The following is a 15525-nucleotide window of genomic DNA, read 5'->3' as shown; positions in this document are numbered from 1 at the left end:
AAAACGTTGGGTACCCCTGCCTTAGACATATGGCCACGTCAACATTAACCAAAATTTCACAGTAAAGGCAAGCACTTCAACACTTCTTGCTGTGCAAATAATCCTTTATTTTAGCCAGTTATACCACTCCAAGTACAGAACAACCTTTTGGAGGGTTTTGCACCTCCCTTCATCGGGTTACACAAGTGAGCCCAATTAGTCAGTTTACACAAGTGAGCCCAATTAGTTTAATTTGGCTCTTTTGTGTAACCTGACGAAGGGAGGTGCAAAACCCCTGAAACGTTGTTCTGTACTTGGAGTGGTAAAACTGCCTAAAATAAAGAATTATTTGCACAGCAAGAAGTGGTGAAGTGCTTGCCTTTCCTGTGAAATTTTGCTATCCCTGTGCTTCACTTTATAGGCCGCTGCTGCATTTATTGCCAGTAATTAGAAATACAGCAGCTCCTGTAGTCAATGGACGCTGTGTTAGGAAATAAAATTGATCCAAAGCAACTCTAAAGCTGGCCGTAGACGCAAAGATCTGATGTACGATTTTCAGACCGTGTGTGGAGAGCCCCGACAATTTTCGTCCGGCGGAGATCGTCGTTTGGTCGATCGGACAGGTTAAAAGATTTCTGTCGGCTGCGGGTAATATCTCTGCATGTATTGCCAATCGTACCATTTTCAGAGGGAGACTGTCACCAGCTTTGGTCGTACATAACGTTTGTTCGATTGCTGTCAGGGGCAGAACATCAGCTGATCTGTTCTTTTGTACTTTATTTGATCGGAATGGTTAGTGGCAGGTCGGGAGATGGGAAAGTCCGATCGTACGATGATTTTGCGTCTATGGCCGGCTTTAGACATTCCACATGTAAACAACAAAGCAAATGTATGCATTCCACTACAGTGGGCCCTTTACTGGAAAGGATATTCACATCCATACAGGATAAAAATAAATAAATCAGTATGTACCTATGAGGAGCTTACACAGTGTGACTGGGAAATACATTTAAAGGAGGGGTATCCCTGCCAGTGACAGCAGGACAAGTGCCATTAGCAGCTGTTTGTCTGTGTGAAAGGAGGTGAACAAATTCCTGTTGCAAATACGCCCACAGGGGCTGAAGGAGCAAAGCTGTAACTGAGGTTTAACATGGCAGCTGAGTGACAGTTATTCTCGCTGTAGAGAACAGGGTAGCCACAAAGCGCTGCCGTGCAGTTTCCACCGCATTGTTTCACTCATTAAAGGCCCCCGGCCGCGCCCACGCGCCTGCGCACTCAACCTGTCACATTGGAGAAAGTGATGCTGTCAGACAGCAGGGCCGCAAGGAAAGGCTGCACGCCAGAGCCCGCCTTTATTTTTCACTTCCTAGTACAACCGTTACTATGTGCGCCTAATGGCGCTCCACTAGTGTGCTGTCTTGTAAAGCCTGCCCCGTTACACCTATTCCTTGTCTCCATCTTTAATGTGAAAAGAAAGACACTCCCTTTCGTCCCAGTCCCCTCTGGGGCCGCCACAGGTGGAGATCAGGTTGATCAGGGTGTGAGGATTAAAGAGAAACTCATTTAGTGGACAATCACACAACCTGTGTCCCTCCAGCTGTTAGGGAAATCATTCCCAAAATCCCCTGCTGCCTTCCTCTGACCTGTAGTTGTAGTTTAGCAACAGACTGAGTACCCTTGCTCCTGAGCTTATATATATTTAATTAGGGACACCATGGTATTTGTAATGTTATTTATTGTATCACAATTTATTAAAACAGCTTTTTAATTAGGGCTTTACCAGGCAACTGCAAGGTCTTCTACCCCTAGGCAGGTCCGGACTGAGAATTAAAATAGGCCCTGGCATTTCAGGTACATAGAGGCCCAAACAGCCCCCACCAGCCCAATAAATAGCGACTGTCTATGGCAATTTACAGCAGCCCCTCTGGCATTTGCCAGAACCCTCAGATTGCCAGTAGGGTTGCCACCTGGCTGGTATTTTACCGGCCTGGCTGGTAAAAATAATGGTTGATCCCAATGTTATTAATAGGGAAAAAAAGATAAATATATAGGAAGGCTGGTATTTTTTTCCAGAAATGGTGGCAACCCTTATTGCCAGTTCGGGCCTGGACGAGTGGGTGAAGAGTTGGGAGCAAACAGCGGGGGGTGGGGATTGTTCATTATTTGTACTGGGCCCCTAAGGGTAAGGCCAGACAAGGAGATTCGGGGAGATTTTGTCGCCTGGCGACTTATCGCCACGTCTTTTGCGCGACTATCTCCCCGAACTGCCTCAGCGTCTTTTTCCCATAGGCTACAGCGCAAAATCGTCTGCGCTAATGCACACGCGGCGATGCCTCAGGCAACTTTGGGCGACTATTGAAAACGCATCGCCGCGTGTGCATTAGCGCAGGCGATTTTGCGCTGTAGCCTATGGGGAAAAGACGCTGAGGCAGTTCGGGGAGATAGTCGCGCAAAAGACGTGGCGATAAGTCGCCAGGCGACAAAATCTCCCCGAATCTCCTCGTCTGGCCTTACCCTAAAAAGTTTTATCATTGGGGGTCCCGACACTGTTTAATTACTCCACTGGGTAACTGTGCCCTGGTTACGTGCGCTCATATACAGATTACATTGAACAGCATGCGATTTGATGACAGCAGGACATTGTACATTTCAGATGCTTCATTTGTTTGTCATTAAATACATACATGGTATAACGACTCTGTGCTGCTAATTGCATTTTATCTTTCCAACCCTCCTGCTCCTAGAGGATTATAGGAGTGGGAAGTAATCTGTCACTAGGCCCATTCTGCTCTTCGCAACATCCTCCTCCTCAGGCCACTGGTGCATTTACCATTATATATTGATTTATGGAAATGACAGGGGCTGCAGCAGCTTCACATTACATGTGCCTGTATCTATGTACTCTCAAAAACACAAGTTAAAACAATAGGAAACAGGGAGGGGGGCAGGTAAAGCCTATTCCTTGTGCCTTGGGGAATACAGGGATTTCCTTTATGTTCATACTGGAATGTTTAGCAGCAAGTAGTTGCCACTGAGGCAGATGGTGCCAGAATGATAACTGCAAAGGAAATAAAAATTATAAAAAACTAAAAAATGATTGATGCCTCCAGCACTTAATCCACAGGGGACCGAAAAAAATCAAGGTCCCAATATCAACATAGGGTTACCACCTGGCCGGTAAAAATGCCAATTGATTTCAATGTTATTAATAGGGAAAAATGATAACTATATAGGAAGGACAGTATTTTTTTTCCAGAAAAGACAGCAACCCTATCAACATGTGAATTATGAAATTAGGCTTGTTCAATAGAAGCCGGGTGGTGGTGGTGGTGGGGGGGGGAGCAAGTGGGACCCGACAGCTCAGAAGTGTCTGTTTTTGATGCACATACATGTACAGTATTTACACAGATTTTGGGGCAATCTGGATGTGATATATGTATGAATTCAGTGTCGGACTGGGGTGGCTGGGGCCCACCAGGAAACTTTATGTCAAGGGCCCGCACCCTCCCCCCCACACCGATACCGGATGATTGGGAAAGTAGGATTTTTGGAATGAATGGGCAATAATGTGGACAATAAATCTAATTAAATCAAATTAAATACAATGAAATCAAATGCTAGTAGTCACTGAAGAAATGGATAAGTAATTAACCCCAGAAATGCCAATAATCACCATAGAAACTAGATAATCAGCAATAATGCCAGACATGCCAGAAATCACTGCAGTAAATAGAGTCCCCACGCATGATACACAGTAGGCAGTAATACTGTAGGTAGCACCACAAGTATAATATACACGGTTAGAAACACTGAATAGTCACACCCAAGAACAAGCAATTTTTCCAGCATTTCTTTCTATTTTTACATATTGTTTTAACTTTTCCTATTCTTCAATAACCATTTTTTCTCTCATTATCCCCTTTTTCTTCAGAATGCAGCTCCTGCATGAATCTTTTGGGAAAGCTTTCCCAATTTTATTTTCCTGCCCTGGCCTCTTCACATACGTATGTTCTTAAAGTGGAATGTGAATAAATGACTAAAAAAGTCCTAAACTTGCCCCTGGTAACGTAAATCCACCATAGCCAGCAACAATAAGATTTCCTACCCACAGCCCCAAACATCAGCAGGCAAGAGCACATATTTCTAGCAGTACAGTAGTGATGTGTGAGTCGGGCTTTTCCCAACATGTCAGTTAGAGTTTCTAATGCTAACAGACTGCTGAAGCTAAAATATGGCAGCCTACTCAGAGAGGAACATGGGGGATCAGATTGGTAATGTAAATGCATCTGTAAATACTTTATGGCAAAATTATAGATAGTATGCAAAGACAATATTGTGATAGATATAAAAAAAGGTTTAATTTCTGGTGTCAGTATCTCTTTAAACCTAGGGGCTCACAGACAACCATTCAAATGTCTCTTCATTCAGCTACCCATACTGGGGGTAGCAGGTGATCCCAGTAAAATAATAGGAAGACTTACCACCTACAGATACACATAAGTATAAAATTGCTGTCAGATACAAGTGTGATTGTGCACTTGTACGAAGATCTTGAAACCTGTATTTTCTGTATACCCCCCCCCCAGAAAGCAGGATAGCACAGTAGAAATTTCATGTATCAAGACCCCTAGAACAACTCAATTTATAAATACCCCCAGAATTAATCTCAGAATGGTACAATGGCAATTCCATATATAAACACCCCCAGAGTAAATAGCATGATGGCACAGAGGCAATTTAATTTATAAATACCCCCAGAATGCAAAGAGTTAACACTGAACACTGTAACTGGCAGGTAGTACTAGTAATTAAAGCTGCTTACCACCAGTAGTCTCCATGCTTAGACATGGGGGGGGGGGGGGTGAGGAGGCTAGCCCTGCCAGAACAAACTTTTCAGCATGTCCTCACCAACAAAGCCCTGTACGAAATTCATTGTGTAACCCGATAGCTGCAACTCTTCCTTAGTTGATTTAGTGTACTGCAGCCTGTCTGTTCTCTCCCGACACAGCCTGGCTCTGGGATGCGTCCCCGTCAAACTCAGTATGCACTTGAGGGCTTTACATTAGTGATTGCAACTGAATCACGATCTGATGCCCAGGGCTGTATTGCAGCACAAAAGGTTTGCACGTCAGGGGTTTACGTTGGCTGCCTCCTGCCTGAAACGTAAAATTAACGTGCAGGCACAGACAGTGGGTGCAGCCAATAGCAAATTATAGCACCGCATGTCCTCACGCAGCAGCAGCCTCGGCTCCAGCCTGCTCCAATCAGTACTGGCAGGCACTATGGGCGGAAGTGAAGCAGCTAGTGATGGACACTAGCTGCTTAACGAAGGGGACGCTATTAGCCGGAGACAGTGGGCCCACTGCCAATTACCGGTGCGATTCTGATTTTACTGACTCTGCACCACACGGTACATAATAAATTATTTTATCACGCTATCGCTTGTCGCATTAAGTAAAGGGGCTAGGGGCCCCCAAAGGCTGGGGCCCACCGGGTATTTTCCCGGTGCCCCGGCGGCCCAGTCCGACCCTGTATGAATTTATGCCGATTTAGGAATACTGTAGTCCTGCTATGTGCTTTACTGCAGGTGGTGGCGTAACTAGTAAAATAACTACTAAAAGAACTTCGGGGGACCTGTTGTGTGGGGTTTAATGCAGCTGCTTCCCCTCCTACTTGTTTATTTACAGTGGACGGCAAAAGATTAAACCAGCAGAAGGGGCTTGGTGAGCAAACCAAACTAGCAAACACATATAAGTATATATACAGTGAAACCTTGATTTTAAGTAATCTAATTTTAAGTTTTCCCGCATTTTACATTTTTCATTTGTGGTCCCACCAATTTATAATGCATTTCCATGGGTGCATTTCCCTGATTTTAAGTAATGTTTTCCCGGATTTTACATCACAATTTTGTCCTGAATTACCCCAAGCTGCTTTTTTCCCTCTATGAATGTTATTATTTGCGAAATAAAGATGTTTAAAATACTAACCAAGTGTTTATTTTGCCACAGTTCTGCCTGTAAATTATTAATTCCAATTAGTTTGCCCCTTATACAGTCCTGCACCAATCACTTATTGCTTTAGGTTGTGTATGTGACTGACAGAGAGTCTTGCACATGCCCCCCATAGTGTAACATTAATACTGCAATGTTTAACCCTTGTTATTAACACAGTGAATATTGTATCCCAAAGTAAAACAGACTCCTGTGCTTATATCCTTTCAGTACTTGAAGAAAAAGTTACTTTAACACATTTCCCTGATTTTACATTTTCCCGGATTTTACATAATTTTTTCCTGTTGCCCTTTACATTTTTTATTGTGAACCACCATTTTGTGATGTCACTCTCTAATCAACTGACTGGAAAAATATGCAATCTCTGACTGACTGGAACAGGAAGAAGTGTGGGAGGAAAAGAAACAGCTCTCTGTTCATTGGCTGATGTAGCCTAGCAAGTATATGCAGGGCCGGAACTAGGGGTAGGCAGAGTAGGCACGTGCCTAGGGCGCAAAGCTTGGGGGGCGCCCGGCACGTACCTTTAAGTGCTGCCTACCCCTGTCCAGTCTACCGTTTTGTTCCATGTACGCGTGCGTGCATGCGCCTATCTGACAGGGTTGCGTGCGTCCTGGCCTATGTGCGCATACGCCTATCTTACAGCAGGGTGGCGTGTGAGACTGCTTCCAGCGCGAAAGCATGCACTTAAGTATGCGCACAGTCACTTATGCTCGTGCACAGTGAAGGGGGCGACACAGCTGACCACTTGCCTGGGGCGCCCGGCCCATCTGGCCCGGCCCTGAGTATGTGTGTTACCTTGCTATATAGTTAGTTAAACAAAAATGTAATGTATAAAGGCTGGAGTGAATTGGTGTGTTACATAATAGCCAGAACACTACTTCCTGCTTTTCAGCTCTCTAACTCTGAGCTTATCAGCGACTTGAAGGGGGCCACATGGTAGATAACTGTTCAGTGAGTTTGCAATTGATCCTCCGCATTCAGCTCAGATTCAAAAGCAACAGATATGACCCATGTGGTCTCCCCTCAAGTCTCTGATCGGTTACTGCCTGGTAACCAGGGTAAACAGTCAGTGTAAACCATGAGAGCTGAAAAGCAGGAAGTAGTGTTCTGGCTATTATGTTACACATCCAGTCACTCCAGTCTTTATACATTACATTTTTGGCTAACTAACTATATTAGAAACATTTTTTATTTTGCACAGCCTGTCTTATTTACCCAGTTTTTATTTTTACACACTGAACAATTCCTTTAATTCAGACTTCAGAGGTCTATTATTTGGAATGCTTGGGACTTGGGTTTTCCCAGATAAAGCAGAATCTTATAGTGATTTGAATCAACTCAAGTCTAGTAAAAAAATGTTTTAAACATTAAACAAACCTGATATTGTTTTGCCATAAATATGCATTCATGCGCCCTAGTTACCATCAAGTACAGGCTACTGTTTTATCAGAGTAAAAGGAAATCATTAAAAACAATTAGATTTATTTGCTTAAAATGGATTCTGTGGGAAAGATGGCCTTGCTGTAATTTGGAGCACTCTGTTTTCTGGATAAGAGATTCTCTTCCTGCACTTGGCAGAGTTTCAACATGGTATTATTTACAAACTATTAGGATAATTATATATATATACTTTACCTGCATCTCTAAATTTGCGACATATGTGCTGATATGTCCGTGTGGCCTCATCTATATAGGTGAGACCACACAGATGGTCAAATCACGTATCTCTCAGCATCGTTCCAGCATCAATCTAGGTAATATGTCCTTACCTGTATCCAAACATTTTCTAGAAAAAGGACACACTGCAGACCAATTGAAATTTATGGTGTTGGAAACAATACCGCCTCTGAAAAGAGGGGGTGATAGAGAATTAAAACTGAAACAGAGAGAGGTGTGGTGGATTAAAAAACTTGGATCTCTATATCCCTCAGGTCTCAATAGGGACTATGATTTATTTCTATTCCTTTAAATCCACTGAAAACGCGTATAGGGTTAAAATGAAATGGTGATGGATGTGGACTAACCATTATGCAAATTATGAAGTCATTTCCTGTGTGTTGCTTTTAAAAATCACTTGTATAATGCTCATTTTATTATGGCTTGATAAAGGGCATATAGCTTGCCCGAAACGTCGCTGTATTGATGCTATATCTGTAATATACACTTTTGCAAAGAATCGTGTGCTGCTTCATTCTTCTATCTGAATATTTCTAGTGGGGACGTGACGGGGTCCCCCACAGGAGCGTGCACCGAGGTTAACGCTGACTACACTACTGAGAGTGCTGGGGCACATTTCGATACTATATATTGATAAGCCGTGGCTTACGTGCACCTCATATACAGCCTCATTGAGGCATATTGGCAAACTTACTTACATTACCGATAATGGAGAACCACGCTGGAACGCATCAAGGAGCTTCAGCTTATACGGAAGCGGAAGTGACGCGCATCCTGTCACACTTCACCGGACCCGTTGAGTTTCTACAGATCCCGACCGTGGCAAACACCCGGCGCCAGTTGGAGACTCTACGCAAAAGAGCAGTGGATCTAGAATTACATGGACTGACGCTTGCGGAGTACCATAAGAGGGCCTGGATACCACGCGGACTCAGAGTAAGTTTGCGTCCTACATTATTTGCGTCCAACACTGATTTCTGCACCCAGTTTAAGCAGATTATTGACACGTGTTCCAAAGACATCATGCTCCTTACACTAGATTTTATTAATAAGGAATTGGACCAAGTACAACAAGATACAGGGGCGATCCTGGCCCCTCTGCCACCTGAGGCAGCAGCAGTTGCTGCTGCCCCCCCTCCCCTGGAAATTCACTCTTAAAGTACCAGGAGCAGCATTTTTGCTGCCCCTGGTACCTAGTGGGGCGCTGCCGCCTGAGGCGACAGCCTCAACTCGCCTCATTGGCGAAGCACCCCTGACAAGATATTACCAAAATTGATGCTGAACTACAACAGTGTAGTTCTATAGAGGAACTGACACAGGTGCATGACCAATTAGATGCCAAATTAGAACAATATCGTAAGGAGGGTGAGCGACAGAAGCGCTCCAAATTCGATAGAGATTGTTCTGATTACCAGAAGGGTCATGTATATGCTTGGATGGGCACTGGGAGAGAGAAGACGTCTCATTTTCATTTTGATAATAAAAGGCACATATCCGCACCAAGAGGGGAAACAAGATCTAACACCATACAAGATAAAAATCAGGGAGCTGATTTTTTAGAGAAATCCCCAAAGAAAGGACAAGGAGACCCTGGAGAAGGGGAGGCGTCAGGCACAGGAGACATACACAGACGGCCACAACGAGTCTGCAACAAGAGGACAATAAGCAAATAATTTACAACATTTCCTCTAAAAGTCTGTCATCCACAGAGGAATCTGTGTTGAGATTGGGTTTGAATTTCTGTCCGGATCAATCAGTTGATCCACTCCAATTGGATATAGATCTATATAGATTTTTTCGAACTTTGCGACTTAAAGTACACTTTAATTTAAAACCACAAGAACCTTTGCATGTTGGGGAAGACACTAACTGTTTGGACATTTCTACTTTTGGTTTACACAGCAAAAGTGTGTATGTTCCTCCTACTACATACGCTGCTGTGGAAACATATATAAGTAACATCACATCAGACATTAAAGATATATGTCAGGTGGGGGTTAATTCCTCAAATGTGACACATAACTTAACTAAATTACAAAAAGATGCTCTGAAAGCACTATCGTTAAGAACCGATATTACTATAAAGCCCTCTGATAAGGGGGGTGCAATAGTTATCATGGATACTCCTTATTACATCTCAGAGATAGAGAGTCAACTTGCTGATCAGGAGGTGTATAAACCTTTATCACATGACCCACTTTTGAGTATTATACGTAAGATCAAAACTGTGTTAGATGACTTGGTCAAGGAAGGGGTAATTTCAGAAAAATTGAGACAATTTCTGACTGTAAAAAATCCTGTGACACCGACACTATATTGTTTGCCGAAAATACACAAAAATCCGGTCAGTCCTCCGGGCCGACCGATAGTAGCAGGGATCGGCTCAGTCTTTTGCCCATTAGCAGTTATGCTGGACAAAATACTGAGCCCATTGATACAATTGGTACCCTCATATATCAGGGATACTGGTCACTTTCTACAAAAGCTAAACACATTGGGTGAAATGGGGGATGAAAATATAATACTGGCCACCCTTGATGTGGCCAGTTTATATACATCTATCCCACACCGAGATGGATTGTTAGCATGTGAGTGGATACTTAGAGAAAGGGCCCACTATTCTGAACAGCAAATTGAATTTTTTCAACAATTGTTGGAGATCATACTGTATTGCAACTATTTCACCTTTAGGGATGACTTCTATCTCCAGTTGCGTGGGACGGCGATGGGATCCAATGTCGCCCCGGCCTATGCCAATGCCTTCATGGCTAAGCTTGAGGAACTACATATATATCTAGATGTAGACTTTACCAGGCACTGTTTAGCCTGGTGGAGATATATCGATGATGTCTTTGTGGTTTGGCGGGGTGACGTTGGCTCCCTTCAGCGATTCCACGACAGGATTAATGGGGTACATCCCTCTATCTCGTTCTCACTAATATTTGATCTTCACAAAATTAATTTCCTTGATGTTCTGATATATAAGGACCAGTGTGGCCTCCTACATACTTCGTTATTTTCCAAACCTACAGACAGGAATCAAATTTTACACTACACGAGCTACCATCCACCACATATAAAAAAATCGATCCCTATCAGCCAGTTATCTAGGGTACAAAGATTAGTCAGTGACTCCAAAGAAAGAGGTGTTCAGAGACAAACCATGTGCCAAAAATTTAGGGATAGAGGTTATCCAGAAAAAACGATACAACAGGCCCAACATAGGGTAGAATACCCTCAAATTAAGAAAAAACAGTCAAACAGGATACCGTTTGTCACCCAATTCCATACGGATAGCGAAACAATAGGCAAAGTATTACGCAAACATTGGTATTTACTACAAAATGCATACCCTATGATACAAGAATTTAAGATGATGCCACTTATATCCTATCGCAAAGGAAAAACTATAGGAGCACAGGTTACTTCAACCCAGATGAAAACTAAAATTAAAACAATTGACAGAACATTCTTGGGAGGCAGATCCAAGGGGATGTTTCCCTGTTTAGGATGCGCACAATGCCCTTTCGTTTTGAAAAACAAGGAGTTTATACACCCCCAGACTGGTTACACAGTACAATTACGAGGCTACTTTACCTGCATCTCTAAATTTGCGATATATGTGCTGATATGTCCGTGTGGCCTCATCTATATAGGTGAGACCACACAGATGGTCAAATCACGTATCTCTCAGCATCGTTCCAGCATCAATCTAGGTAATATGTCCTTACCTGTATCCAAACATTTTCTAGAAAAAGGACACACTGCAGACCAATTGAAATTTATGGTGTTGGAAACAATACCGCCTCTGAAAAGAGGGGGTGATAGAGAATTAAAACTGAAACAGAGAGAGGTGTGGTGGATTAAAAAACTTGGATCTCTATATCCCTCAGGTCTCAATAGGGACTATGATTTATTTCTATTCCTTTAAATCCACTGAAAACGCGTATAGGGTTAAAATGAAATGGTGATGGATGTGGACTAACCATTATGCAAATTATGAAGTCATTTCCTGTGTGTTGCTTTAAAAATCACTTGTATAATGCTCATTTTATTATGGCTTGATAAAGGGCATATAGCTTGCCCGAAACGTCGCTGTATTGATGCTATATCTGTAATATACACTTTTGCAAAGAATCGTGTGCTGCTTCATTCTTCTATCTGAATATATATATATATATATAAAAACAGCACAGAAACCGGCACTCTCGATAAGGGTTTGAAATGTGCCTGGGTGCAGTGTCCAAAATCAGTATAAAACATATCCAAAAAGCGGTCCGCACTCTCAGGTCTTACAAATCGCTTATATTTATTTGAAAAGGTTGGCTGACGTTTCGGCCTCCACCGAGGCCTTTCTCAAAGTACAGAAAGATAAAAATGAACATGCTTAAATACAAACATTGGCGCGAAAAAATCCCTAATTGGACTTGACTACTTAGTTACATCATCGCTATGCGTCCAAAAATTAGCATACCCTAACGGATATTTGCTCATTCAGTACTACGTATATACACAACCAATAAAACTACCACCCCCCTGTTAAAAAATCTGTTAGGATCATTAAAAACATACTTGTAACTGTTTCATGGCAAGGATACAATTTTGCTATTTAGAATCCATACTGGTGTCATAAATAATGTTACAAAGTAAAAACTTGAGTGAAGATTGCAGGTCTAGCAGGAGTACACATACGTTTAAAATACTATAAAAATATAAATAAGCATTTGGGAATCGAAACTAAGGCTGTAATCGAACTAGTTTACAACTAGCTTAAAGGTGGGCGTCCCAAGGGCAGAAAAATATAATAAAACGAAAAATATAACAAGTGCTTCCAGTTACTAAAACATATAAAAAGTGCAATAATAAACGGTGAACAGAAACCAAACATCCCCATATCAATGTGTAGACTACCCTTATTTTATATACAGTAGTACTAATGATGGGTAAACAACTATAATTACTAAGGTGGCTAAACCATAAATAGAAAAAGAAACATAATATTTAATAAAAAATAAACATATATGTATAAAGAATATATAACTATCCCTCAATATGTGCATAACCCCAAATAAAGTCAAAAATGAAAGCTAATAAAATAAAATTGTCCAATGACCCACTGTCCTGCTTTTAATGGGCGCCCAAAGAAAGGTCAAAGTCCTTACAGTCCATGATGCGCATGAAACATGCGTTTTCACGATGTATGGCTTTGTCGGTGACTACTCCGGAATGCGGTCAACTAACACTTCCCTTAATGGGCCAGACATTCTCCGTTGCCCTTTAAACGTTGTCCCGCTAGGCACATAACGCCGTATCCAGCCTTGTGTGGCCGCGGCTATTGCCTTAATGCTGTTCCGGCTTCGATAGGGCAGACGGCCCTAAATCGTCACACGCTTGGTCACACTTGTTGGTCCACCGCTCCAGCGTGTAGCGATCCACCTTAGTGCTGTTCCGGCATCAATTGGAAAGAACGTCCTGGATCATCCCGCCGCTAAATCGCAGGTACTAATCTGCTGTCCCCGGCATGCAGCGATAACGCCGCGATACTGCCCTGGCGTGCAGCGATAGCGCCGCAGGAATCAATGTTTCCGGCATCAACAGCATGGATCGCTCAGCCAATCGTTAGTAGCCACACATCTGAGAATATGTAGGACCCCCATAAGGCCACGACTCATCGATTCTTCCATAGCCGCCTCCTATTAGACCCTTAAGACCTCGAGAGGAAGGGGTGTTGCGTCCCTCCAACACAGGGATTCCATCGTCCATCTCATATTCAGCATTTCATAGGTTAAATAGTCCAAATAGTTCAAATAATCACACGGGTGCCAGGTTTAAAGTAGTAAACATACAAAAACAGCACAGAAACCGGCACTCTCGATAAGGGTTTGAAATGTGCCTGGGTGCAGTGTCCAAAATCAGTATAAAACATATCCAAAAAGCGGTCCGCACTCTCAGGTCTTACAAATCGCTTATATTTATTTGAAAAGGTTGGCTGACGTTTCGGCCTCCACCGAGGCCTTTCTCAAAGTACAGAAAGATAAAAATGAACATGCTTAAATACAAACATTGGCGCGAAAAAATCCCTAATTGGACTTGACTACTTAGTTACATCATCGCTATGCGTCCAAAAATTAGCATACCCTAACGGATATTTGCTCATTCAGTATACGTATATACACAACCAATAAACTACCACACCCCCCTGTTAAAAAATCTGTTAGGATCATTAAAAACATACTTGTAACTGTTTCATGGCAAGGATACAATTTTGCTATTTAGAATCCATACTGGTGTCATAAATAATGTTACAAAGTAAAAACTTGAGTGAAGATTGCAGGTCTAGCAGGAGTACACATACGTTTAAAATACTATAAAAATATAAATAAGCATTTGGGAATCGAAACTAAGGCTGTAATCGAACTAGTTTACAACTAGCTTAAAGGTGGGCGTCCCAAGGGCAGAAAAATATAATAAACGAAAAATATAACAAGTGCTTCCAGTTACTAAAACATATAAAAAGTGCAATAATAAACGGTGAACAGAAACCAAACATCCCCATATCAATGTGTAGACTACCCTTATTTTATATACAGTAGTACTAATGATGGGTAAACAACTATAATTACTAAGGTGGCTAAACCATAAATAGAAAAAAGAAACATAATATTTAAATAAAAAATAAACATATATGTATAAAGAATATATAACTATCCCTCAATATGTGCATAACCCCAAATAAAATCAAAAAATGAAAGCTAATAAAATAAAATTGTCCAATGACCCACTGTCCTGCTTTTAATGGGCGCCCAAAGAAAGGTCAAAGTCCTTACAGTCCATGATGCGCATGAAACATGCGTTTTCACGATGTATGGCTTTGTCGGTGACTACTCCGGAATGCGGTCAACTAACACTTCCCTTAATGGGCCAGACATTCTCCGTTGCCCTTTAAACGTTGTCCCGCTAGGCACATAACGCCGTATCCAGCCTTGTGTGGCCGCGGCTATTGCCTTAATGCTGTTCCGGCTTCGATAGGGCAGACGGCCCTAAATCGTCACACCGCTTGGTCACACTTGTTGGTCCACCGCTCCAGCGTGTAGCGATCCACCTTAGTGCTGTTCCGGCATCAATTGGAAAGAACGTCCTGGATCATCCCGCCGCTAAATCGCAGGTACTAATCTGCTGTCCCGGCATGCAGCGATAACGCCGCGATACTGCCCTGGCGTGCAGCGATAGCGCCGCAGGAATCAATGTTTCCCGGCATCAACAGCATGGATCGCTCAGCCAATCGTTAGTAGCCACACATCTGAGAATATGTAGGACCCCCATAAGGCCACGACTCATCGATTCTTCCATAGCCGCCTCCTATTAGACCCTTAAGACCTCGAGAGGAAGGGGTGTTGCGTCCCTCCAACACAGGGATTCCATCGTCCATCTCATATTCAGCATTTCATAGGTTAAATAGTCCAAATAGTTCAAATAATCACACGGGTGCCAGGTTTAAAGTAGTAAACATACAAAAACAGCACAGAAACCGGCACTCTCGATAAGGGTTTGAAATTTGCCTGGGTGCAGTGTCCAAAATATAAATATAAAATAAGGGTAGTCTACACATTGATATGGGGATGTTTGGTTTCTGTTCACCGTTTATTATTGCACTTTTTATATGTTTTAGTAACTGGAAGCACTTGTTATATTTTTCGTTTTATTATATTTTTCTGCCCTTGGGACGCCCACCTTTAAGCTAGTTGTAAACTAGTTCGATTACAGCCTTAGTTTCGATTCCCAAATGCTTATTTATATTTTTATAGTATTTTAAACGTATGTGTACTCCTGCTAGACCTGCAATCTTCACTCAAGT

Source organism: Xenopus laevis, chromosome 6S, assembly GCF_017654675.1.
Source record: "Xenopus laevis strain J_2021 chromosome 6S, Xenopus_laevis_v10.1, whole genome shotgun sequence".
In the NCBI taxonomy this organism is placed as follows: domain Eukaryota; kingdom Metazoa; phylum Chordata; class Amphibia; order Anura; family Pipidae; genus Xenopus; species Xenopus laevis.
The sequence above is the reverse complement of the archived record's forward strand: the minus strand, read 5'-3'. Positions refer to the sequence as shown.